We start from the raw sequence: 26935 nt of genomic DNA, 5'->3' as shown, positions 1-26935 counted from the left end.
TCTGCTAGAGGCATCGATCAATACCATAAAGTATCGAAATGGTCCATATGGTGGATGAATTGGCCCAAAAATATCACCCTGAATATGTTCAAGAAATATGGGTGATTCAGTTTGGATTTTAGCTGGCGATGGTTTTATAATAAGTTTTCCAAGAGAACATGCTTTACATTGAAACTTATTATTCTGAAAGATCTTCTGGTCTTTCAATGGATGACCATGCGTATTTTCAATAATTATTCGCATCATTATTGAACCAGGATGTCCCAATCGATCATGCCAATTTGTTAATATTGAAGAACTATTAACCACCATATTTGATTCGATTGGCCTTATATGTGTATAATGCAATCCAGTAGGGAGCATTGATAATTTTTCAACCACATATTTCTTTCCTGATTTATATGTGGTAAGACACATATATTTCTGATTTCCATCAGTTATCGTCTCAGTATCATACCCATGAGAGTATATGTCATTAAAACTCAACAAATTTCTTTTCGATTGTGGTGAATATAAAGCATCATTTATCAGAAATTTTGTACCATTAGGTAACAAAAAATGTGCTTTTCCACAACCTTCAATCAAGTCTACAGGACCTGATATGGTATTCACCATTGTTTTTGTTGGTTTTATTTCCAAGAAATATCTTTCATCTCGCAGAATAGTGTGTGTTGTACCACTATCTGGTATGCAAATTTCCATGATATTATTTCCATGTTTGCACATAGCATTTTCCATATCAAACTTCACAAAAAAAATGCAATAAAGAAAAATTAAGTACAATACAAATGCAAAATATAACATGCTTTATAATACAAGAATGCATGAAAAATACAAATTTGTTACAATGTAGTCCCACCAATATTTTAATCAATGTCTTCGAAATCATTCAAAAAATCTGCAGCATTGAAACTAGTTGAACCAATTAAACGGTCACTATCTTCAACAAAATTTGTCTCTTTTCCTTTCCCCTTTGTCGATTCTTTATAGAGCTTACATAGGTGCTCAGGGGTTCGACAAATATGTGACCAATGTCCTGGAGTGCCACATCTATAACAAACACTCTCAGATCTTTTTGAGTGATTTTCATTTTCACTCGTATTTTCATGCTGCCTTTTTGGTGGGTGATTCGTGACGTTCTTTTGAGATGAGTTATTGAAATAACTACCTCGATTATTTTCATATCCACGGCCACGACCATGACCGCGATAATTTTTACGTCCACGTCCACGTCCACGCCCATTTCCTCGACCTCGTCCACGACCAAAATCTGGTCTATGCCTTTGATTTTGGTTTTCATTTTTCATTACGACATTTGCTTCAGGAAATGCCGTTGATCCAGTGGGTCAGGATTGATGATTTCTTACTAACAATTCGTTGTTCTTTTCCGCCACAAGAAGACATGCGATTAGTTCGGAATATCTCGAAAATCCACGCACTCTATACTGTTTTTGTAGAGTTATATTTGATGCGTGAAAAGTGGAAAATATTTTCTCAAGCATTTCCATCTCTGTTACTTCAAGTCCACAGAATTTCAATTGTGAGACTATTCGATACATCGCTGAATTATAATCACTGACTTTTTTAAAGTCTTGGAATCTTAACATATTTCATTCATCACGGGCGGTCGGGAGTATAACTTCCCTTATATGCTCAAATCTTTCTTTCAGCCCTTTTCATAAAATCATTGAGTCTTTTTCTGTGAGATACTCACATTTCAATCCTTCATCAAGATGTCTACGTAAGAAAATCATAGACTTTGCATTTTCTTGTGAGGATGATATATTATTTTCTTTTATGGTATCACTTAGACCCAATGACTCAAGATGCATTTCTACATCGAGAGTCCATGGCATGTAATTCTTTCCGGTGATATCGAGCGCAACGAATTCAATCTTTGTCAAGTTTGACATGGTGGTACTAGAAAAATAACAATGCATTTTATTAGTTAATTTCTATTAATATGACAATACAAAATAATGGAAAAATGAAAATTACAAGTGCGTATATAAATAGATAAAAAATCTGTGGTGGAAAATCGCCGGTGAATACAAAACTCGTGAGCATGATGATCATAGTCGTTATGAAAAATATCCTTATAAATGCCATCATCTCCATCTTCCAAAAATCGAGTAAAAATATTTTGAGAGAAATAGTGAATTTTGGTGTGATTGAAAATAAGTTTGAGTGAACATATTTATAGGCCAAAAACTAGCCGTTTGTGACCGTTGGGGGTAAAGAAAAAAATCGAGTATGTGTTGAATAAAAATTTGTGATAATGATGCAATGCATATAATGATAATCATAATTAAATAATTATGTATATCATATCACATTATTATAAGGTCAGTGTCGTAGACAACCTTTTATATAATGTTGTGAAATTATACCAATATAGTTAGTATAAAGTCAGGTATAGTATATCATATCACATTATTATAAGATCGGTGTCGTAGACAACCTTTTATATAATAACATGAGATTATACAAATATGGTTAGTATATAAATACACAATAATATATATCATATCACGTTATTATAAGGTCAGTGTCATAGACAACCTTTTATATAATAACATGAAATTATATATTAATATAGTTAATATATATACATAATAAATATATATCACATTATTGTTTAAAAACCTTAGAGGTTTTTATACCTGTCGTATCCCTTACCGGGAGTGTGGGATGTCGTCTTAACATCCTCCCAGGATTTATAACAAGTTTTGAAAAAAAAACTTATTTTTTCATAACATGATATTATATATTAATATATACACAATAAAAATATATAAACAGTAAAATAAAAATTCTTACTTGTTGAATATTTTTGACTTCTTCTTGTATTTTGGAGCGTCGGAAAATATAGAGAACCTTCGAGCGATCGTGCTGATAACGTGTTGTGAAAAAGTAAAAATTTATGGTAAAAAATAAAAACTCCAAAACTCAAAATATATCAAACTCTACACTTCACAAATATTTTTCTCTCAATTCAATTGTATTTTTCATCACAAATGAAGACCTATTTATAGATCCACATTTGAGATTAGTCCAAAAATAAATACATCATCATCTACATCATCACACACTAATTTTCCACATTTTACAACTCAATATTCAACATTCAACATTCAATATTCAACATAATATTAATAATAATAATATTTTTCAACAAAAACTACCATTTTTGTCTCTATTTTCCTCATACATTATAATAGTGTATATATATTATATTAATTTTTACAAAAAAAATTATATTTTTAATTGCTATTATTGTAGGCCTAGTTATTCATAAAAACAAAAATTTCCTTCTATAATTTTTGGATCCAAATTTTAGGCTCAAAATTTTAAATTTTTACATGCTATTAGTACATAGACATTTTATAATTTAAATGATTAAGACCAGCCTACTCCCAAGAGACATCATATATACTAGTGGAAGGGACACATCCGTTGTCTATGTGATATAACATGTGAAAAAAAATGCCAGTTTTACTTAGTTTTTAAAAATAATAGCTTTTTAAAAAGTTTTTATTCGGTTTGTTGTATGATAATTAACTTTAAAAATAATTATTTTTAGCATTAATTTTTTCTGGATTATTTTTTAATCAAACAACTAAGAGGTTTTCCTTCTTTTTAGGTGGTCATACCAAAATAGTTACTTATTAAGAGGTGCTTTCTCTTTAAAATATAGTATAATATAGAATGATATTTTACGATTTTCATTTTCATTTTTATTTAAAAAAAACATCTAAGCATCCTTTTTCTTAGAAAAATATATTTTTAAGGGAAACATTTTTTTTTTCTCTAAAACCTTTTATGTTGAAAACTTTCTAAATCTAACATAAAATTGGTCCTATAGATAAAATACATGACTACCACTAAAATTAGTCTATAAATAGTTGACGAAATATTATGTGATAATACATCTAATCTTAGCGACATATTAAATGTGTATAGGTTAACGGTTCCCAAAAGCGATATCTTTTAGTCAATTAATTAAGAAATCGTTGCTTGATTTAGGAACAAACTAATGTCACGACCTTGGAATATAGAGACCACCAAACGTGAAAAATCGAATAATTTAATCTAAAAATTAATTACTTTATTATAATTTAACATTATATAACTTCCAAATATGTATTGAAAAGATATAATTTTTCCCTTGGAATATAGAGACCACCAAACGTGAAAAATAGAATAATTTAATATAAAATTTATTTATTTTATATAATTAAACATTATATAACTTCCAAATATGTATTGAAAAAATAATAATTTTTCCTATATTAAAATATAAGTTAATATTTTAAACTGATTTAGGCATTGCATGTTGGATATATGGCATGCCATATAGTACTTATATGCAGAGGTACTGTAAATGAATCGAGCTAACTCATGAACCATTCAAGTTAACTCGAAAAATATTTGATTTATATTGAAAAATTTTGAATTCAAGTCAAACTAGATATGCTTGAACATTTTACAAGTGAAATTCAAATCCACATTATTTTGTGCCTTTAATTTCAATTAGTAGTTCAAATAGCTCACAAACACACTAGCAAATTTCAAGCCAATGTCAAAACTGGCCTATAATATGAGCCAAATTTGAGAAAATTAAAAATATTTATTTTAACTTCAAATTCAAGATTGAAAAATTGTTAATATTCAGTTTGATTCTATCATACACTAGTTACTCGCACATACTCCAAAGAAAATTCAAAGGGTATTTGCAGTAGCTTCTACTTTTATTGAGTTGATTATGGTAGTGTTTGGGAGAACTTTTAAGAAGTATTTCTCATATTTTTATTTACAAAATTATGTTGTTGGTATTTGACAAACTTTCCTAAGATACACTAACTACAACTTGTGTATGTTAATAACACAATAAATTATAAATCACAAGTTCAATAACTAAAAATTATATGAACTCTCTTTGCAAAAGAGAAGAAAGAACACATGAATGCAATTAGTGCTTTATTAAAAAATTTAAATGATCCAAATGAACTTTAACATGATATTTGATATTGTTTGCATATAGTGACATGTTGTACGTTTCATTACTCGGTATGTTTATTGGATCAAAGATATGACGAAAACCACTAAAAATCATCAGAAGATGAAAATTAAGATATTACAAAAACTCGAAAATTTCATACTAGTTTGTGAAGTATCACTATTGGCACTTGAGCGCAACTTTTCACTCGCCTAATTTAAAATTGACTTTTGTCATAATCATTTTTTAAGAAATAAAATCACTTTTACGGTTTTACCTTAATAATAATAATAATAATAATAATAATAATAATATCACTTTTGTAATTACAAACGCTCCCTAGGTATCTAACAAAAAAAATAGACTATTGTTATTTTTAATTATTAATAACTACTTACTCTTGTGGACTGAAGAAATGGGAAACCTATGGTGACGTTGGAAGACAGGAGGGAAAGTGCACATCTTCTTAAATTACCATCTGACTAACGGGCATAGTTTGTTGGGGGAAGAAAATTTGGGTAAACCAAGTCATTTTAAATTCTTAATTTATGGATATATAGTGAAAATACCAACTTCTCACTTGCTCTTGTGTATTCAGAAGTCAAACCAAATCAATCTAGCTAAACTGATAAAATCGAACCGAAGGTTACACTTTGTGGATTTATTTTTAGTCCAATTACGATTTGAACTGGATTCCATAATCAATCAAACAAAAGAAATTGATTTTGGGATCAAGTTTTAGATGAAAATATATAAAAACAAACCGATTCTTCAATAAATTTTCTTCAAGAAATTCCATCATAATATTTATTGTTACATGTTAGATTATGAAGTAAAAAAATATAGTGATGATAATTGACGACATTTATCTCCTCCTTAATAATATACATTCATAATTTTTTTTAATTTTTAAGAGATATCTTATTATTTAATTTAGAGATGACAATAAAGGAGTACTTATATTTATCTCTTTTTTTTAAAAAAATATTTTTGAGATATTTGACCCCTCGGTCCACGAGTCCTATGAACAATCGCATATGTGGGGTTTAGTACATGCCACTTGCAGAGCACTACCCTGCGGGTGACGTGTAACCCCATGATTGATAAAAAAATAGTGGGTCTCACGTGCGACCCACTAATTTTAACCAATCATGGGCCGCCACGATACCTGCAGGGCACTATCCTGTGGGTAGCATCGACTCAACCTATATGTGGATCGAGTGGTCTGATAGTTTTTTTTTAAGAAATTTGAATTCTTAAATTAAAAAAACTTGTATTTAAGAATTAGTGGGACTAGGGGGAGTTCTGACTAAATTAAAAGTTGGCATGATGCTAAAATGACTTGGTTTCCATACCAACTACTTAATCAATGTTCTTACTTTATAAAAATGATTTTAATTTGTTGGGATTGGTTGTATATAAAAATTAAAGGGGTGAAAACAAACTTTTAATATATTTCAAAATATTTTTCTAGCAAATGAACCGGTCTTGCCAGTGTTAGCTAAACAAGACTATTTTTCTCAACTTCAAAAACGATTTGAAGCACAAAGATTGTAGTAACTCGTATCCGAAATTGATGATTAATCAAAAATTACTCCAATAATCATGTTTAGATTAAATAAAACATGATTAAAGGATTTCCTAAAGGGGATTAAGGACTTGAGAATCGGATTCAGGACGTCCGAAAATGGCCCAAAAGGATTGAACTATCGGGTAGGATCGGACGATCCGATCAGGGAACAGACCATCTGAAGTGCGTCAGATCGGATGCTTCGATCAGGTAAACGGACGGTCCGATCTGCTAGGGCTTACGTCATCAAGGTGGTTAGCATGATGACGTCATTTCTTACATCATGAGGGGACATCGGACGGTCCGATCTGTACCTGAGACAGGTGTATGGTTGCATGTACCCGGATTGACACGTGGCGGAGAACGGATGGTCCAATGGGTAGAACGGACGCTCCGATGGTGACCGGACGCTCCGATGGTGTGACCGAATGCTCCGATCGCATTCTATAAATATGGCCGAGATGGCTCATTTCCAAGCGTTCAGAACTTCTCTCCTTCACCCACATGCTCTATTTTAGGGCTTTTTGAGTACTCTTATTTTAGAGTTGGATTAGGAAGTATATTTTAGTATAGTCAGACAGTGTGTGATATAGTAGTGGAGCAGTGCTCGAAGCTGCAGAGCTGCAGCAGGGTTGTGGCCACGTTGTGAGGCATTCGTCATCAGCGGGCTGACGACGGACGCAGGTATAGCTTTGGCTTCCTAAAATATTTAAGAGTATGAAATAGCTTAGTGAAGACTTTTAGAATAAAATAGATGATGCATGCAGTATTAGAATTGTAGTGCTGGATGGTAGTCTTGGAATCTAGAGGATGCTTCTAGGACTGCCTTAGTAAGGTACGGACGTATTATCCGAGATAGCCTAGTAGAATATACATATTCTATGTTTGCATGTTTTATGTGGCATTGATTATATGTGCATTTTTTATGCTACGGATATTATGTTGCATGCATGAACACGTTGAGTTTTATTCCTTGATTGCATAGCCGTAGTAGGGGTCGCTCAGCCCCGTATATGTTATTGGATGGATTCCATGGATTTGGATCCGGTTATATCCACGGTTCTTATGGTATGGGAGCCACCTCTTGATGCGACGGCCCAATGTGCTACATACCATGGCGTCTTTGACTGAGCAGTGTTCTATCTATGATAGGTTCCCGGTACCCATTCATATGCATTTGTATTTGCATTCATAGCATGTGTACATTCGTACTCTCGTACTGAGATTTAGTGCTCACGTCCTGTATTTTCTATGTTTTCTGGACATCCCATTTGATGGGGCATTTGCAGGTGTTCCACCAGGACTTGGAATTAGGTGGTGACCAAGCAGAGCTACAAGATTAGTAGCTAGGATCAATTGATTTATTCTAATTGGGTTGTACATTGAGATTTTATTTACCGGTTGTATTCTGCCGGTTCAGCATTTATTTAGTTTCCGCAGCATATCTCTAATTACCATTTGTTGCATGCTTAATTAAGCCTTAAACTTTGATTAGTAGTAGATTCAGGTCAGGGTCACTATATTTATTGGTATCAGAGCATGCAAAGAGACTTTTGGGACATAGTACTGAGACTTTGGGTTGTCCTTGGGAATGATGAGAACTTAAATGTGATGATGATAAGGCAATTAGGTTGCTCGAATACCATCATCATCGGTAGGATTTTTAAAGATTTTACTTATATGATTCCAGCAAGTTTGGACATGAGCAAAGGATGGTGTACGAGTTATAAAAATTTTGAATCATGTGGATTCTAGCTTTGAATCAAGTACCGGATGTCAGAGGCAGTGGCAGGGGATTGGTTGGTACACACTTGATGCTTGCGTCCATACCGTTCAACCAAGATTGCACTCCTCTAAAGATTCTCCACAAACAGTTGAAGAAACTTTTGTAGAGATCGTATCACATCCATCGGGAGTTTCACATATAATAGTGACGCACCCGATCTAGTAATAAGAATCTCTAGGTTTGAGGCGTGAATAAATACGTCTGTCAGAGTATGCTTGTATTGATGCTCGGACATATGAGAAACTTCATGCTCAAAATCAAGACTAGTACAATGATTTAAATGTATTGAATATAGTGTTTTGCTGTAAACAGTATTTCAATTGTAAGTATTAAATCATCTGTATTAGTGATTTTAGACCCTAGTTGTATCATTTCAAGTGTTATTGTACATCTGTTTAATGTATTTGGATTTTAGTGATTTTCTATTACATGAGATTGTAATAAGAATTGTACATGACTTGAAACAATGATACATGTGTATTAATTTTTGGAAATCTTGAGGTTAATCTAGTGACTTGCGGGGGTTATTACATGTTTCTAGTTGTCTGATTCTTGGTGCTTTCCTAGGACGATCTAATTAGTCTGTTGACTATGTTTAGTCCCAGGGATGAAGTGATTCATTAGGAGCATGGGTATTGTTCTAAGATTGTTTTCCTCATAACAGTAAAGCTATGTGGACCTTATTAGGTTATTGTCATAAGATGATGGGTTTCTTCTTAGCACCAGGTCGAGTAATACCAAGAGTTGTGGACTGTGACCGGGACTAGACGTGAGCAGGCATGACCCTTAGTAGATTTTACTCTGGGAGTTTTCATCACTCCAGAGGTTAATTGGAGGCTTTATGTTCCAGGGATGTTAGGGGAGCCTATCTCAGTCTAGGGATTTTTGGTAGCAGTCACAACAGGGTGTGACTTTGGTATGGATAGATACAAGGGACTTTTTGTCAGAGATATTGGTTTGAGATTTCTGCTGTCAGAATCAGTCTCGGAGAAATTTCCTTGACGAGTGATTGTTTTGAAAAGATAGGTTTTGACCTTTTGAGATATTACTAGATGAGTAGATCTAGTTGGTAGATGGATTTCTACCAGTGACTACGCGGAGTATCATCTGATGTCTTCAGAGATGAAGCGTAGGATTTCTATGTGATGGGAATGATCTAGGTTGATAGGTTGAGGAAATTGTTTTGGGTTTAGTCTGTTGTGGTGTTCGTTCATATGGACAACACAATGGATGGTAGTTTTGGAATAGCGCGGGACTTGTGCCAATAGACTGCTCTTAGCTATCGTCTGTTTTCCCAAGATAGGAATGTGAATAAAGTGTGATTCTTATGATTCCAAATATTTAGGATTAGCAACTTGTGGAAGTAAGAACAGGATCGTTGATCAAGCCATAGAGTTTATCAATAGTTGGCAAGTGAATTTCCTGGAATGATTGATTAGGATCAGCTGAGCATGAGTAGCAGCGGACCAATGTTATCATTGGGGTTTAGTCCAATTTGTGTTGATTCGTATAGCGAATCAAGAGGTACTTGTGACAGGTACCATAAGATGGTATGCTTAGGAGTTTTGTTATTGGGAATCTCCTGGAATGCGAGAAGCGGAACTTTTGAGATGGATTAGTTCTTCCAAGTTAGTGAACGACAGGTTTTTTAGGATTATTAGCCGAATATTTTGCTTAGATGTTTCCAGCAATAGTTTAGAATGTGCCGTTGAAATGATATCCGACGAGGGTTGTAGTTTTCAATGAGCATTAGCAGATTAACAACAGTTGTTTTGTAGTGAGATAAGACAACAGCTGAGGCCTGGATTTTGGGGTCTAGCAGGATTGTTGTGACTAATCTCCTCGTGTGATATGATGCGCTATGCCATTGAGATGTTTGAATAAATCAGGATCGACTCAGTAGCCAACAGGATTGCCGCTAAGGCTGAGGATTTTGTAAGATCGAGATGAAGCAATTTTGTTCAACCCAGTTAATAAGTCACATCAGTGCAGACTACTTGTCGAGGCTGTTGTATTCCAGCAAGATACAATAGTCGGATATTTTATGTATAATGAAGGTTATTTCAAGCATGTTAGCGCTAGGCGTATTCCTAGATAAATTTGGAAACTGGTGGCTTGCGATAGTTCCAGAGATGATGTGTTCACCAACAATCTTAGTCATTCCAATTCGTTGTCAGGGCTGATACATTTCAGTAGGGACATGATTTAGCAAATTGTAGAATCCGTTGGGATTAGTTCTCTTCAAGATCAGTTGGTTCTACATTGCGAAGTTGGGATTTAGTGATGATGGTTTCCATCAGAGACTCAAGAATGAATTATACAGGTTCAAATGACTGCCAGGTTTCGAGATGGAATAGGAAGCATGTCGGCGTACTGTGGGAAGTTCATTCCAGTCGAGCATTTTGGAGGAAGCTTGCCTTAAGACTCGATATGTGCACAGTTATAACAAATGGTATAGATACATGGAGGATGTACAACGATAATTGAATTATTTAGAGTTAATAATTTTTGGCGTTGGGTTAGTGGCGGAAAGATTTGACTAGTCCATTGTTTGAGAGTCATAGATGAGCAACCTATGAATCGAGACGGCGTATTTCGTTAGGAATGAGATTCTTACCATTGCAAGGTACATATATCTAGATGGTTTCTCGAACCAATGGTTAAGACTTGACTTTACAAACATGGTTGTCAAGTGATGATAGCGTTCTTCAGGACATAGCGTTGAGATACACTGAGAGACGTGAACTGTGATTAGTACTAGACTTGGTGAATTAATTTCCCAATATTGCTATTGAAGTTTTTTTTGTGTTTCAGAGGATTTTGGGAAGGTTACTTCGTCAGAAATTGTTGTAAACAGTTACGTTGGAGTATAGCTAAGTGCCAGTTGGATTCCTTGTAGAGAGATGTCTGATTTGATGTATCGAAACAATTTTGGGCTGGATGTTTCCTGACTATAGGTATTCTACACCATGAGTTTTGGGAGCCACTATATGGATATATCTAGTTAGTGATTCGACAAACGTCATAAGCCAGATAGGTTATAGTTTGGGTTTGTCTGTATAAGATTCACTTGGGATGGTGAATTTGTGCAAGCAGGTGTCTGCGTTCGATTTGACCAGTGACATCGTGGTTATTTTCAATTGGTGCCAGATTAGTGCCCAGTGGTTACTTGTGAACTGTCGTCTGATTCGATCATAGATAAAAATGACTTGACTGATTTTGGTAGAGCATTCATGTACCGGGGACAATGCATGTTCCAAGATAATGACAATGTATTGAGGTCATCAAGGTGGTTTATCTTGACGCATATATCTAGTTTGACATGTTGACATCAGAAGGAGATGAGGAATGACATCATTGTGTAAGATATCTTTGGTTTCAAGATACGATTGTACGAGTGTTATCTTGGTAGAAGAATCTTTTAGAGATTTGCTTTGAGAACAGAAGGTGTATCAGGATGGGATACATTAGTGCCAAGTAAGTTCGACTTTCATCAGTAACATAGCAGATTTTAGCTTCAGCGAGGGCCAAAATGATGGATTTGAGGATACTGATGCGGTTCAATATAAATGGACTTGCGAAATTTGGACAAGAGTCTTGAGTTGTCGAAAGTTATCCGATCAGACGTTCAAGTAAGGGTCCATAGTATGTTCTCGAGAATTGCCCTAGATTTCAAGGAAGAAATCTTTTAAGGTGGGTGGGGGGAGAATGTAGTAACCCGTATCTGAAATTAATGATTAATCGACAATTACTCCAGTAATCATATTTAGATTAAAGAAAATATGATTAAGGGATTTCCTAAAGGGGATTAAGGAATTGAGAATCGGATTCAGGACGTCCGAAAATGACCCAAAGGGTTTAAACTATCGGGTAGGATCAGACGATCCAATCAGGGAACGGACCATCTGAAGTGCGTCAGATCGGACGTCCAAATTTGGTGTGGATACACATGAATTCATAGCATGTGTATATTCATACTCTCGTACTGATCTTTAGAGCTCACGTTCAGTATTTTTTGTATTTTCTGGACACCCAATTTGACGGGGAAGCTGCAGGTGTTCCACCAGGACTTGGGATTAGGTGGTAACCAAGTAGAGCTATAGGAGTAGTACATCTTTGTCTTACTCTTTCATAACCATTGAGTGGTTTGACATCTTGAACGATCTTGATTACATGTGATACAAGTAAAGACCTTTTGAACTATAACAATGATATACTTTTTGTTATCAGCAAAACTAAAGAACCTAATAATTTTTCTTTTTCGGGTGATGAAAAAACTTAAAATCCCGTTGAATAATAAAATATTGAACGATCAAATTACTGAAATAATTTTAACTTCATTAAGGTAATGAACTTCAAATAATTAAAAGAGGCCCGAAAGTGTGAAATGATAATCCTATTACACCTACTGAATTTGTAAAGATGACCTATCTCCAAACCAAGAAGATCTTTTTCCAGAGATTCTTCCTTGTCTTGGTCCCTTATATTTTCTTATTCAGCTGTTTTCCTTATTTATTCTTTATGTCTCCTTCTCTTATCTTCTTCTAATGTTATCCTCTAATCCTCTTCCCCCTTTTTGACATGAATCTTCTGAAGATGTCGGATGATCTCATGTAGTTGGGTGCCCTCATGCAGTTGGGTGCCCAAGTTTGTTTCTAAACTGGTAATTCAGGTTTCCAACTATTGCACAGTCTTAATCAATTGGTTATACAATCCAACCACATTTGCAGTCGTGTGAACATTAACCTCAACAAATCTACTTAAGAGGGTGGTCACATTGTCGCAAACCTTCATAAAGTCTCCTATGATTGTGATTCTGAACTGATATGATTGTGTTTCTGATTGAGCATAGGACTTATTTTTAGCCTCATTCACTAAGTAGGGGAAGATCTCTAATTTTTTGAATATGTGCTCGCTAAAGAAGGGGTCTATGAATTGGGAATCAAAAGAAGATTAGGTACCAGGTTGTTCTTTAGGTTTCTTGAAAACCACTAACTTGTTGGCATCTTTTTGAGTAGTTTTCAACTGGTCCCGGTCCTTATGAGTGGAAATAGAAGAAGAATGGTCATTATGCAGTTGGTCATCTTCTCCAATTATCTCTTCTAAATGTGGAATGGTCGGAGAAAGGTCTCTTTCCATTTTTAGTACTGATGATTGTTGTGGAAAAAGACTTTGATCACCCTTTGGACTGGTTGGAGAATCGGCCCTTTCATGTCTTCATAAACAGACTCAGTGTCATAGCCCGATTTTATAATTAAGTTAATCAATTGCCTAATCATTTTTAATTGGTCAAAACATGGTTATGGGATCCTCATTTGGGTAATTAAAGTTTAAAATCGCATTCAGAACGATCAGAAATGATCCAGAGGAGCCCTAGTGTTAGGACTGTTCGGAAGCTCCGAAGAGCATATCGGAATCTCCGAACATCTTTGGAAATCAATGAACAAGAATGGAGACGTCGAGCGGTTCAAAAGTTCCGAACTGAAGATTGGTGGTTTCGAAACCTACATAGGCAGCCAAGTATGGGCTTCTAACTGGTTATTTGACAAGGTTGAGTTCGGAAGCTCTGAACCCTTAGTTCGGAAGATCTGAACTCTATCGATAGATTTTGTTATCCAATCAAAGACACGCATTCGGTGGTGTGAGATCAGAAGAAATATCGGAAGCTTCAAAGTACATCAAAGTCTCCGAACTAGGGATTGAAAGTCCCGATCGTTGCCTATATATAGGGGTCAAGATTTCCATTTTCAATTGCAAATTACCCTTTCCTCTATATTGTTCTAGTGTTGTTTCGTGGGTTTCTGTGCGTCGTATCGAAGGCCAGAAGTGACGAAGTGCTACTAGGTTTGTAGCAAAGTTGTGTCGGACGCAAGTATAATGCTAGAATCTGATTAGATTCTGTGAGTAGCTATTAGTCTAATTAAGGATTTTAGTAAGAAATAAGTGATATGGTGATTATATTTTTATAGGCTTGGACTTGAGTACCAGTGTTTCTAGGTTTCTTGAATTTCTTGAGTAGAGGTACATACGTACTATCCGATATATCATAGTTGAGTATGCATGTTGCATGTTTGCATGGTTTATATAACATGGATTATGTGCATATATTATGTCACTATTATTATGATGCATGAATTTATCATGTTAAGCTTGTACCTTGATATAACCCATAGTGGGGTCACATAGCCCGAGTTGTTGAGTGGATGGTTAGACCCGTTAGATTATGGGTTCATGTCACCTATATCCACATTTTTATTTTGGTATGTGAGTCATCTCCTGATGCGACGACCTAGCATGATACATACAAAGGAGCCACTTGACTGAGAAGTGATTTCTACCGTGATAGGTTTCCCGTGCCCGTTCATTTGCATTAGCATTCATAGCATGTATATACTCTTATTTTTTTACTGGGAGTTATCGCTCACGTACTCGGTATTTTTTTTGAACACCCCATTATGTAGGTAAGGGCTTATGTTGGACAAACCTGGTGGTAGCGGTCGTTGAGTTGCAGCTATCTCGGTGTTGGCATTGTTTCCTTCGTCAGGTTGGGATTTGAGGATTTGAGTTTTCGTACTTTATTTGATGGGCTTGTATAAACAATATTTCCAATGTTTGTTTTTTAGGACCGGTTGTATTTAGCTGAGTGTTTGATTGTACCACTTATTTTCCATTTTTTAAGGATTATTACTGTTTTAATCTTTAATTTCATGTGTATGTATGTTTAGTAGGTGACTCCAGAGCGGGTCAATACATTTATGGTATCAGATCATGCTGAGATTCTTTTTATTTATGAAAATAGATTTTAGGTTAATATTTGTTTTCGTTTGTAGATGGCAAGTCACGATGATGAGAATCATGGAAGTGCTGAGCGATGGGGCGACGAGAATGATCGTCGAACACCATCGTGAGAAATGTCACCACCGTGATGGACGCCGCCGTTTTGACATGCACAGGTTTGTGCAGATAGGACCAAAGCCATTGATGAGAGGCGAGACTTCAGAAGATGCGTAGAACTGGTTGTAATGGATGGAGAGTTGTTTTCAAGTGTTTCATTGCACCGAGGAGCAGCGCATGGAGGCTGTTAACTTTCTGTTAGAGGGATGCATTCGGAAGTGGAGCAAGTCTACGTTTGCACCCATAGTGCACGAGTGTTGTGCCACGACTTGGAAGAGTTTCGTACCGCTTTTGTGAAGCTGTAATTTCCTCCCGGGCTCCGTCAAGCCAAGACCATGGAGCTTCTGGACTTAAAGCAGGGTAATATGAGTTTTGACGAGTATCAACAGAGATTCTTTGAGTTGTTGCATTTCTGCCCGCGCATATCCACTAGGTCAAAGGTCAAGTATTCCAATTTCCTCCAAGGCCTCAGTCCGGAGATCTACAACTAAGTTTCTGTTTGTGATGATCAGACATTTTACGAAGTATTGGAGAATCGATTTTTCCAAGCAGAGAATGGTCTTCGACGTAACAGAGCCCTTCAATCTTCTCGTCCATCTAGCACCTTGGGGCCTAGGGCCCAATCTTTCAAGAAGTCTAGTGAAACATCTTATTTTTATTTAGGTTCTGGTGGCATTTTCCATTTTGGAAAGAAAGGGTGATGCAAGCATTGTGCAGGTCGTCACTCTTCTGAAAAATTCCGTAGGGTAGCAGGAGCTTCCACTACAAGAAAAAAGGCAAACCACAACGCTTTTTCCGCGTTGTTGTAGTCCCAAAAAAAGCGTTGTCGTAGGCAGTGTTATAAAAGACCGCGGTCAAAGACAACGCGAAAAAAACGTTGTGGTATTTAAAAAAGACAACGCTTTTATTTAGAAAAGACAACGCTTTAAAAGCATTGTGGTATTCGAAAAATACAACGCTTAAAAAGCGTTGTGGTATTCGAAAAAGACAACGCTTAAAAAAGCGTTGTCTTTTTTTAAATAAAAAACAAAAAAAAAAATTAAATCACAACTTTTTAATATTATCAATCACTCAAAATTCAAAAATTTTTAAAATAAAATTTAATATACAATCTTCCAATGTTATATATAATTCAAATATAAAAAATAATCTAATTCTAAATTAATGAACACTAGGAAAAAAATATGCATTAATTTTGAAAAACTTTGATTTCTCACTTCAGCACATGCTAGCATCCCGAGCTTTCATAAAAGCCGCAACAATATCTTTTTCTTTAATTTGTATCTCTATACTGTAAATTATTAAAAATAAAAACAAACATAAAAAAATATGAATAGATTAAAATAAAAATTAAACTTAAATAGATATTTATCAGTAAAAGAACATGAACTACGACATAAAATTATCATTAAAAAAATTACTCTAATGTTATGCAATTCAGTAACCCCTTCGAATCCCTTGAAATGCTATTGCGTGCATCGTCTGGATGCCATATCGCTCACAGACCCTTGTTCCATTTTCAGTCCACCACATATCTGCCTCTTTCTATGTGAAGTATTTTCTACTGTAGGAAAAAACAAAAATGCTGAGTGGGGTGACTGAGGTAAACTAGTACAAATTATAAACGACCGTCTCTATGCAAAACTGCATCTTTAAGTTTATACACATCACTTATACAAGATTCAGATCATGAACACCATTCTAAGCAGAGAACTTAGAAAAGGAAAGAGTGCTCGTCATGACACAGTGAGAAGCATATAGTCACGCTTTCTCAGTCCACAACTTCAATATCTAAACCTTGTAGGATCCTAATAAGGCAAGTTAACAAAGAACACGAATTTGCCAGCTAACCGAAGATTGTATCAAATAGACATAAACAAATCTAATCTAAAGAACTATAGCTTGATAACCAAAAATTTCCATGCCAACAGTTAAATAAGTTTCAAAAAAAAATCACCAACAATCAAGCAACAAAACGTGTATGAGATGATATAAGTCTGTATATTTACCTTATCTATTGTGGCAATTTTCAATTTTTCGTAATTCTTTAGTGTCAAAAAATGAATGCTGCATTTGTTGCTTTTAGACAGAAGGTTAAGCATGTGGAGTAATTGTTATTTTTGGAAACGTAGCTTTAAGTAGCATTTCATGCAAGAAGGAAAAATGAACGTTACAGGGAATAATCTTATATGACACTTAAAAGCTCTATGACCACAACAAGAACATAAAATAACCGATTTAAAAAAAGTGGAATATAAACTAGCGCAAAAGCGTTTCAATCCAAAGCTATTACTTAAAGGCCAAATAACAAAATTATGAGTCCATGACAGTTAAAATCCCAAATAACAAATCTAAACTAGCACACCATTTAAAAAAGGTATGAGTGAAAGCTTGCATGAAGAAAGAAGATTGAGCAAAAAGAGAGAGATTACCTTTCACCCAGATGGGCGGAGCACGAGTAGCATTTGCAACGAGGAAAGACATTGCAATATCTTCACAATTTCTAATAAATGCATAATCATTGATTAAAAGCTGTCAGATTTGCAAAACAAGAAGCTGAAAAATGTTTTTAAATAAATATATGATTTGATAAGTACCTGTTCTTGGTCACATATTCTCGAATGGAAGATGGCATCTCGTAAGTGTACATGTTGATATATTTCTTATGTAAGAAGGCAGCCTTTGAGAGAATCATACTGTATGTACCAGTCCACCAAACAGACCACCATCCACTGTAAATATAAGTGTCCTAATCACCTTTCTGCGACAAAAAGAAAGACTAGTTGAAAGTGCTGCTCAAAACACGATATGAAGCAATTCTTCAAACATTTTACCCCAACATTGGAGTAGAGCAATTTATATATCAATTTGAGCTCAGGTGAAAAGGGCTTACACAAATGCATTCTGATTCAAGAATTGTTAGCGTGTAGAGAAGCAAAAACATAATTTAAAATGGCCACGTGACACGGGTAGCATAAATGGAGACCTACTTGTATTGATGGTGAAAAAATTAATATCATGTTCATGTCAAATTTAAAATGAAAAGATTAAAATACCTTCACGACGATTATGGCAATAACCCCATATATAATCAGAAAAAGAAATAGCATGATGCATTTATCAGTTGCCACCTGGAAAGCAAGTGAACTTGATATTAATAAATTCAATAAAAATGAGAAATATAATGAAGTACGCACGTGAGAAAAACTAAAACTAGACCACCATCTTTTAAAAAATTCCAATCAGCATCTCAAAGTAATTTTAATTTTCTTAGATTTGAACATAAAGTTATGCACATATAGCAGCTACCCATAGACTCTCATGTGGACACAGGCCGACAGGCAGCTTCATTTTGTATAAAATTTTCCAAAGTGTTACCATATAACGTCGTATAAAAGTGACATGATCAAAGGAAAAAAAGGGTTGATGATTCCAGCTGCTGTACCTGCCTACCAATCTCCTTAACAAGCTGGGATGCCTTTTTGATAGAGAACTGGATGGTGTCCTGTTCATTGACAATGCGGCCCCTTTGTTCAGTCTGCAAATATTCAACAAGATAGATATGATTTCGCAATGAAATACTTGAGGACAATAAAATAGAGAAAGCACAAAACTTCACTCACTTGGCCCTTCAAAGTAGTAGCAGTTTGTGTTCCCACTTCGATTGTTTGATGAACAACCTAAATAATCATAGAGTTTAGAGGACTTTCAACCCATATTTAAGAATTCTCCATGTACTTTCATCTACCTATTTGGAGCGTTCAATGGCTTGGTCAGTTTCATCCATTCTCTGTGTGCCAGCATTGATAAGCTCCTGATTTGACTTTTCTATATTAATTCATGAAAATGAAAGGTGGAGATATCAGCAAGACACAAGGTGATTGAAAACCTTTTTTTTGCATACTATCATATGCAGATTACAGTTCAATTGCATCACATTCATATCAAATCAAGTAATCGCCACAGCATATTATATTAAGTAGAATGGCACTATTAGCTGCCTCTCTGTATTCAGTAATAAGAGTACCAATTAAGGTTCAACATTGAATCGAGAAACAATGGAAGACCAGAGACTAAGTGTTACTACCGTTATCATTTACGAAGCATCAACTAAAGTTAAGATGAAATATCTCAAGGACATGACACATAATATTTTAGGAAGAAGTGGTTAGATTCAACAAAAAAATGAGCATGAAGTAAATAATAACGACAGCCAAACAATGTATTTAAAATTTCGAAGAGCCCAAATGAGAGCACAGAGAGGTATTGTCATGGGGCAAAAAAAAAGGAAAATAAGCAGGGCGGTAAGGTAAACTAGATTATAGCAAGCCGACAGAGGCTATGGATTTAAAAGCTTGCCATATGGAATCGGAAAGTTATAAAATTGTGAGACACAAGATCAAAGCTAATCCAGGTTTTGAACTTAAAAAGTTTTCTGAAGATAACAATTTCTCCAAAGAGAGGAATAAGATATCCCAATATTGCAGCGCTTTGTAGACGAGTTAACAAGAATTTTTTTTAAAAAAAGAAAAACAAAGATGAATTTATTTTAACAGTCGTGTCTGCACATAAGTAAATCTATCTACAATAGTATATCAGGCGCCATTCACCCCTTTTTCTTGTAACCACATACATATGTGAATTGGATCGGAGTGTCCTTCAATACACACATGCAGCTCCCCCAATTTCAGTTTCTTATTTGGCTAGACAAATTTCGGTTATATACCAGCTCACCTTGGCAAATGTAGTAGCCAAACCATCCATATCAGATAATGATCCAAGTTTTGATCCCTGGGAAATGTAAATAAAGTTCAATCAGTAAGCCAATCACTCCATGCAAATAACTGCTAGAACAAACTTATACATTAAAAGTTAAAACTCACTAAAACTGTAACACCCGAAAATTTTTAATACGTAAATTTGCATGCATAATTAAGAAAAATAATTATTTAAAATTTATATTTGGGTTAAATGACATTTATGTGTTATTATGTGGATTATATGCATGATTTAAATTTATGATATCATTTAACCCGCAGTTATTGTATTTTTAGATTTTTGAGAATTTTATTGAGTTGATCGCGTAGACGGGACCGTGGACGGACGAGATACCAAAATTTTTAGGCAAAAATATTTTATGAGTTTTATGAGTCTTAAAATAATATTTTAAGGTATTTTGTCAAGAAAATTTTAGTATTTAGTTATATATTTATTTAAGGGTTGATTTTTAGCCAAAATAAGTCATTTTAATGACTTTATTTAAATTTTAAAAATTCCTTAATTTATAATTTCGGGATTTATGCTTTTACATCAGATTTTAATTATTAGTAATAGTTTTAATTATGATTTTATAGTGTATTATCTAATTAAGTTTTGTATTTTAAGTAATTATCTAATATTTAACATAAACCAAATCTTTAATCAATCAAAAAAACCCTCCTTAGCCGCCTACCCCATATATTTCTTCATCTCCCTCACGGTTTCAGCAGAAAACAAGCCACCATAGCCGATCAACTTTTTCTTTGAGGATTTATTTGGTCGTTCGTCGTTCCGGAGGCTCGTATACGCGTCTTTCTTCGTCAAATAACTAAAAAGGCATGTTTAAATCTTTTTTTTACACCATATAAGCTATATACAAGTTTTTATGTTCTAGATTCATCGAGTTCGTACTAATGCTTGGGAATTCTTTTGAGACTTTGGTTTTTATATGAGAGACGTACGTTTCTACACTTGTATGCCATGCTTTCACATTTTTTTCATGCCATGGGTTGTCCAGATTGTTGACCTACGTCTAGCAGCAGGTTTGAGGGTCTCTAGAGGCTGGTGGAACGACAGGTTAGAGGCTGGAACTAAGGGGATCAGATTGGGTTCAAGGGAAGAAGATGATGGCTCATGGTTTGGGGTTTTGGGCAGGAAGGTCTCGGCTGGTTCATGCTAGGCCATGAACCAGCCGACCGATGGCAGGGTTAGGACCTGCAAGACCCTGGGAAAGCCCTGCCGGCGGCGCTCCGGCCGGCCATGGCCGGAGCATGGCGGCAGCAGCCCTGGAAGGGCTGCTGCTCGCGCAGCCAAGAGGGTAGGGGAGGGGGGATCGGGTTTGGGTTGGGGATGGGGCTGGGTCGGGCCTTGGGGGTCCGGGTTGGGTCCGTAGTGTCTAGGTTTGGGTCAGGTGGTCCGGGTCCGGGTTAGGTGGGCCAGGCTCGGGTATTTTAATTTTTAAGTATTTAATGGTTTTAGTGTATTTTGGGCTTTAAAAAAATAAATTAGTTAGAAAATTATTTGGGCCTCCAAATAATTTTATTTGGGCCTTAAATAATTTATTTAAGTTAGCCCAATGATTTTTACGGGCTTGGGAGCCCATAGGAATTTTTAGGCCAGTCAGTGATTTTATTGGGCCAGTCCAGGAATTTTTATGAATTAATTAGTTATTGGGCCCAAATATTTTTATTTAAGCCCAATAACATTTAAGTACTTTATTTTAGTAAAAATTATAATTTTTAAAATTATTTATTTTAATTATGGGCATTAATTCAGTTAAGGGGTTTAGTAGAGAGACCAGCAGTCTGGACCAACCCATGAAAAATAAATAAGTCCGGAATATATATTTAATTATTTTTATGCATGAAGTCTATTTTAAGTATAAGTATATTATATTATGAAAAATTAATTAAATATATGTTACGGACATATTTTTAGTGCATGCATTCATGAAATTTCTTATGTATATAATTATGTAAATGATGAGCAATAAAATATTTTGGTGGAAATTGAAGTATGTGTGACATAGGGGTGGTTTTCCACCATATGATTTGGTAGTTTTACTACCATAGTGGTGGTTATCCACCATATGATTCGGTAGTTTACTATCATAGGAGGTGATTTATCACCGCCATCGTACGTTGGTTTATGAGACTGATCAGTCGACACATGAGCGTCACACTTATGGATAGGACCATCTTTAGGTTTCAAAAGCATTGCTCAATTATGTTATATATGATAAAGAAATAATATGTTTATGATTATGGTTATGATTCAGTTTATGATTCAGCAGTTTTATTATGTGATGAAAATATTTCCATGCATGCTCATGTACATGTATATGTATTAGTAATTATGTGATGCAATATTTTTAACCTTGTTATAAAGGATTAGACATGTTGAGCCCCTAGGCTCACTACGCTTATATGGTGCAGGTGAGACAGATGACTTTTATGTAGCTCCTACCGGGGGTGAGGACGTATGAGCTCACGGAGCAGTGGACCCCGTGACCGTCGCAGATTCTAGTTGATGTTTAAGAAACATTTATTTTATTATGCTGAGTTTTTAAACAAGTTCTTCTTTTTATTATTTTAATTATGGAAATGTTGAATTATCAAACTTAGTATTTTTATTTCTTGCATAAGAATATTTTCAGCAATTAATTAAGTTATTTTTATGTAGTAAAATTATTTCTTTTATGTTTATACATATATGTATGGGCGTATATGTATAGTATTATTTATAGATTATTTTAAAAAAAAAATTCCGCATTTATTAGTAGTAGGCGTTTCATTTGGTATCAGAGCGCGGTCCTTGGAGGGTGTCCTACTGCCACGTGAAGCTCAGAAATCCTACTACCGGTCTGTAAGTTTTAAATTGTTTTCTTATGATTTATAAGGAGCATATGTAATGATTTAAGATTTTCATGTTAGAAAAGTTTTAGAACCCTTAAGTTATGCATTGCGATTTACGTAAAGAAATATGTGGTGGTGCAGAATGCCTCCGAGACAGATGAATAGGCGAGGGGAACCTCCACCTCCACCTCCACCTCCACCTCCACAGAATCCGCTTGCAGCATTGGAGTAGGCCAATGCGAATATGATGGCTGGGATTACTGCTCTGTTGGAGCAGCAGGCGGCACGTCCTAGGCTCACCCATGATGAGGATGTTGCCGAGCGGTTCCAGAAGAAGGGACCTAAGGAGTTTGTCGGCACTACTGATCCACTCATTGCTGAGGGGTGGATTCGATCACTGGAGTCCATATTTGACTACATGGGGATCACTGATGCTGACAGGGTGAAGTGTGCAGTGTATATGATGAGAGGTGATGTAGCCTCTTGGTGGGAAGGTGCGGTTCGAGGTGTGAATCTACCTACATTGACTTGGATAGAGTTCAGACGCATGTTCTATGCCAAGTATTTCACTGAGGATGTGCGCAGTCGCATGATCCGGGAGTTTATGAGTCTCCGCCAGGGAGACAAGTCTGTGGTGGATTACATCACCCAATTCGAGAGAGGGTGTCGTTTTGTGCCTCTTATTGCTGACAGTGCGCCGGATAAGTTGAGGCAATTTGTGGATGGTTTGCGGGCTGACATCAAACATGACGTTCGCATGTTGGATGTCACTACTTATGAGGCGGCAGTTAGCAGAGCATTACGTTCTGAGGAAGGGAGGCGAGAGATGCAGCGAGAGCAGCAGAGTAAGAGGCAGTTTCAGCCAGGGTATCAGAGGGCGACTTCGCAACCTCCTGCGAAGAAGCCGTATACTGGGCCGTCTAAGGGCCCGAATCAGCAGGGACAGCAGCAGAGGCCTCAGGGGCGTCAGATACAGCAGCAGCAGAGGGGCGGGGCCCCTAATACTGGAGGAGTTCCGATCTGCCCACAGTGTCAGAAGCCGCACACCGGAAAGTGTTTAGTGGGGTCCAATGTATGCTATGTTTGCAAGGAGCCAGGGCATGTTTCATATAACTGCCCGAAGAGGAAGAACACCACTGGGCGGGTGTTCGTCATGCAGGCTGAGGAGGCAGACCCAGATACCTCCTTAATCACCGGTATTTCCTAAACTTCTTCTTTTAAGAAATTTTTGGGAATTTACTTCATGATTTTAAATTGCATGAATTATCTGTTTGTTTGGTTAGAGTAGGATGCTCAATTTATTCGTGTTTAATTAAGAGAAATAATTTTGTAACTTGTATTGGGAGAAAAGTAAGTTTAGTATGCGATTGTTGGGATTTTCTGCGTGCAGGGAGAATTCTAGTGGGAGGAAATTCCACGTTTGCGTTGCTAGATTTAGGAGCCACGCATTCGTTTATTTCCCTAGAGTATATCAGGCGGGTAGGCATCAAGCCTGAGGTTGCTGTTACAGGTTACGATGTCACTATGCCGTCTGGTCAGATTCTTACTACCACTAGCGTCTGCAGAGATTTGGAGATGGAGTTACAGGGACATACTATCAGAGCAGATTTTGTGGTTTTACCGTTGACTGGATTCGATCTGATTTTGGGTATGGATTGGTTGTCAGTCAACGGAGCAGTGATTGATTTTCGGCAGAGGAAAGTGGCAGTGAAACCAGTGGTAGGCGACCAGTTTGTTTTCTATGCATCTCCGAGCAGTGAGATCTCGCCTGTTATCTCTTATACACGTGCGATGAAGTTATTGAGACGTGGTTGCCAGGGGTTTCTCGCTAGTGTAGTCACTTCATCAGAACCACATAGCAGATCATTGTCAGACATAGAGGTGGTTTGTGACTTTTCAGATGTCTTTCCGGAGGACGTTTCGGGAGTCCCACCAGCTAGAGAGGTGGAGTTCAGTATTGATCTGATACCAAGTACTGTGCCTATCTCTAAGGCACCGTATCGACTTGCTCCTACTGAGATGAAAGAGTTGAAGGAGCATATTCAAGAGTTGTTGGAGAAGGGCTTTATTCGTCCTAGATTTTCTCCTTGGGGTGCTCCAGTGTTGTTTGTGAAGAAAAAGGATGGTAGCATGAGACTTTGTATCGATTACCGAGAGCTCAACAGGGTCACTGTGAAGAACAAGTATCCACTGCCAAGGATTGAGGATTTGTTCGATCAGTTGCAGGGAGCTTCGGTTTTCTCCAAGATCGATTTGCGATCTGGCTATCATCAGTTGAGGGTCAGAGATGCAGATGTGACCAAGACTGCTTTCCGGACACGCTATGGGCATTACGAGTTCTTAGTAATGCCGTTTGGATTGACCAATGCTCCAGCGGTCTTCATGGATCTCATGAACCGCGTATTTCAGCCGTACTTAGATCAGTTTATCATAGTCTTTATTGATGATATCTTGATCTACTCGAGGAGCATTGAGGAGCATAGACAGCACTTGCAGACAACATTGCAGACTTTGAGGGAGCATCGACTGTATGCGAAATTCAGTAAGTGCGAGTTTTGGCTAGAGCAGGTGGCATTTCTTGGCCATATAGTTTCGAAAGATGGGATAGCGGTGGATCAGATGAAAGTGCAGGCAGTGCAGGATTGGGGAATTCCGAAGAATGCTTCAGAGATTCGCAGTTTCTTGGGTTTAGCAGGCTACTACCGGAAGTTCATCAACGGTTTTTCTTCTATTGCAGTACCCTTGACTTCCTTGACCAAGAAAAATGCGAAGTTTATATGGAGTTCAGACTGTCAGAGGAGCTTCGATCGGCTTAAGGAAGCACTCACATCTGCACCAGTGTTGGCGATGCCTGTTCCACATGAGGAGTTAGTGGTTTACACAGACGCATCTAAGATAGGGCTGGGCGCCGTATTGATGCAGAGTGACCGAGTCATTGCCTATGCGTCGAGAGAGTTGAAGATTCACGAGCAGAACTATCCGACGCATGACTTGGAGCTAGCAGCAGTGGTTTTTGCTTTGAAAATCTGGAGGCACTATCTGTATGGTGAGAAGTGCAAGATTTTCACAGACCACAAGAGTCTCAAGTACTTCTTCACACAGAAGGAGTTGAACATGAGACAGCACCGATGGATGGAATTAGTTAAGGATTATGACTGTGACATTAGCTACCATCCGGGTAAGGTTAATGTAGTGGCTGATGCGTTGAGTCGGAAGACTTCAGTGGTATCTTGTGTGACAGTTCAGTTGCCACTTCAGGAGGAGATTCAGAGATTCGAGCTGGAGTTGTACTTGAGCGGTCAGGCACCGAGTTTGGAAGTGTTAGTGATACAGCCGAATCTTCGAAATCGTATCAGAGTTGGACAGCCTGCAGATGAGGAGTTGCAGCGATTGAGGCAGAGAGATGAAGCCAAGGGCGGGCTTCTCTATACAGTTGTTGATGGTATCGTTCAGTACCGTGGTCGTATGTGGGTACCGAACGTTGATCAGTTGAGGATTGTGATCTTGACAGAGGCTCATACATCTCCATATTCCATTCACCCCGGAAGTACGAAGATGTATAGAGATTTGCAGTCATTGTATTGGTGGCCCGACATGAAGAGAGATATTGGCCGATTTGTATCAGAGTGCTTGACTTGTCAGCAGATCAAGGCAGAGCATCAGCGTCCTGCAGGGTTACTTAAGCTTCTACCCATTCCGGAGTGGAAGTGGGAGAACATCACGATGGACTTTGTAGTTGGCCTTCCGAGGAGTACTAGAGGATGTACATCTATTTGGGTGATCGTGGATAGACTCACCAAGTCAGCTCATTTCTTGCCGGTGAGGACTACTTACTCATTGACGCAGTATGCAGAGCTTTACATCAAGGAGATTGTTAGACTGCATGGCATACCAGTGTCGATTGTATCGGACAGAGATCCGAGATTTACGTCTGCATTCTGGAAGAGTTTGCACACAGCTTTGGGGACTCGGCTATTATTCAGTATAGCGTTCCATCCCCAGACAGATGGTCAGTCGGAGAGGGTGATCCAGATTCTTGAGGATCTACTGAGAGCTTGTGTCATTGATTTTCA

The 26935-nt window shown here is 36.8% G+C and overlaps 1 long non-coding RNA gene across 1 annotated transcript; it reads right to left on the bottom strand.

Moving 5' to 3' along the window:
* Positions 1-16725: 16725 nt before the first annotated feature.
* LOC140860003 (uncharacterized) lies at positions 16726-17972 on the bottom strand. Its single transcript, XR_012143574.1, has 3 exons — positions 17847-17972; positions 17682-17752; positions 16726-16813 (listed from the first exon to the last, which is right to left on the bottom strand). It is a non-coding gene; the product is annotated as an uncharacterized lncRNA (long non-coding RNA).
* Positions 17973-26935: the final 8963 nt, after the last annotated feature.

The sequence above is a fragment of the Henckelia pumila genome, chromosome 4 (genome assembly GCF_033568475.1).
Source record: "Henckelia pumila isolate YLH828 chromosome 4, ASM3356847v2, whole genome shotgun sequence".
Lineage (NCBI taxonomy): Eukaryota > Viridiplantae > Streptophyta > Magnoliopsida > Lamiales > Gesneriaceae > Henckelia > Henckelia pumila.
This window is presented reverse-complemented; position numbering and strand designations above follow the sequence as displayed.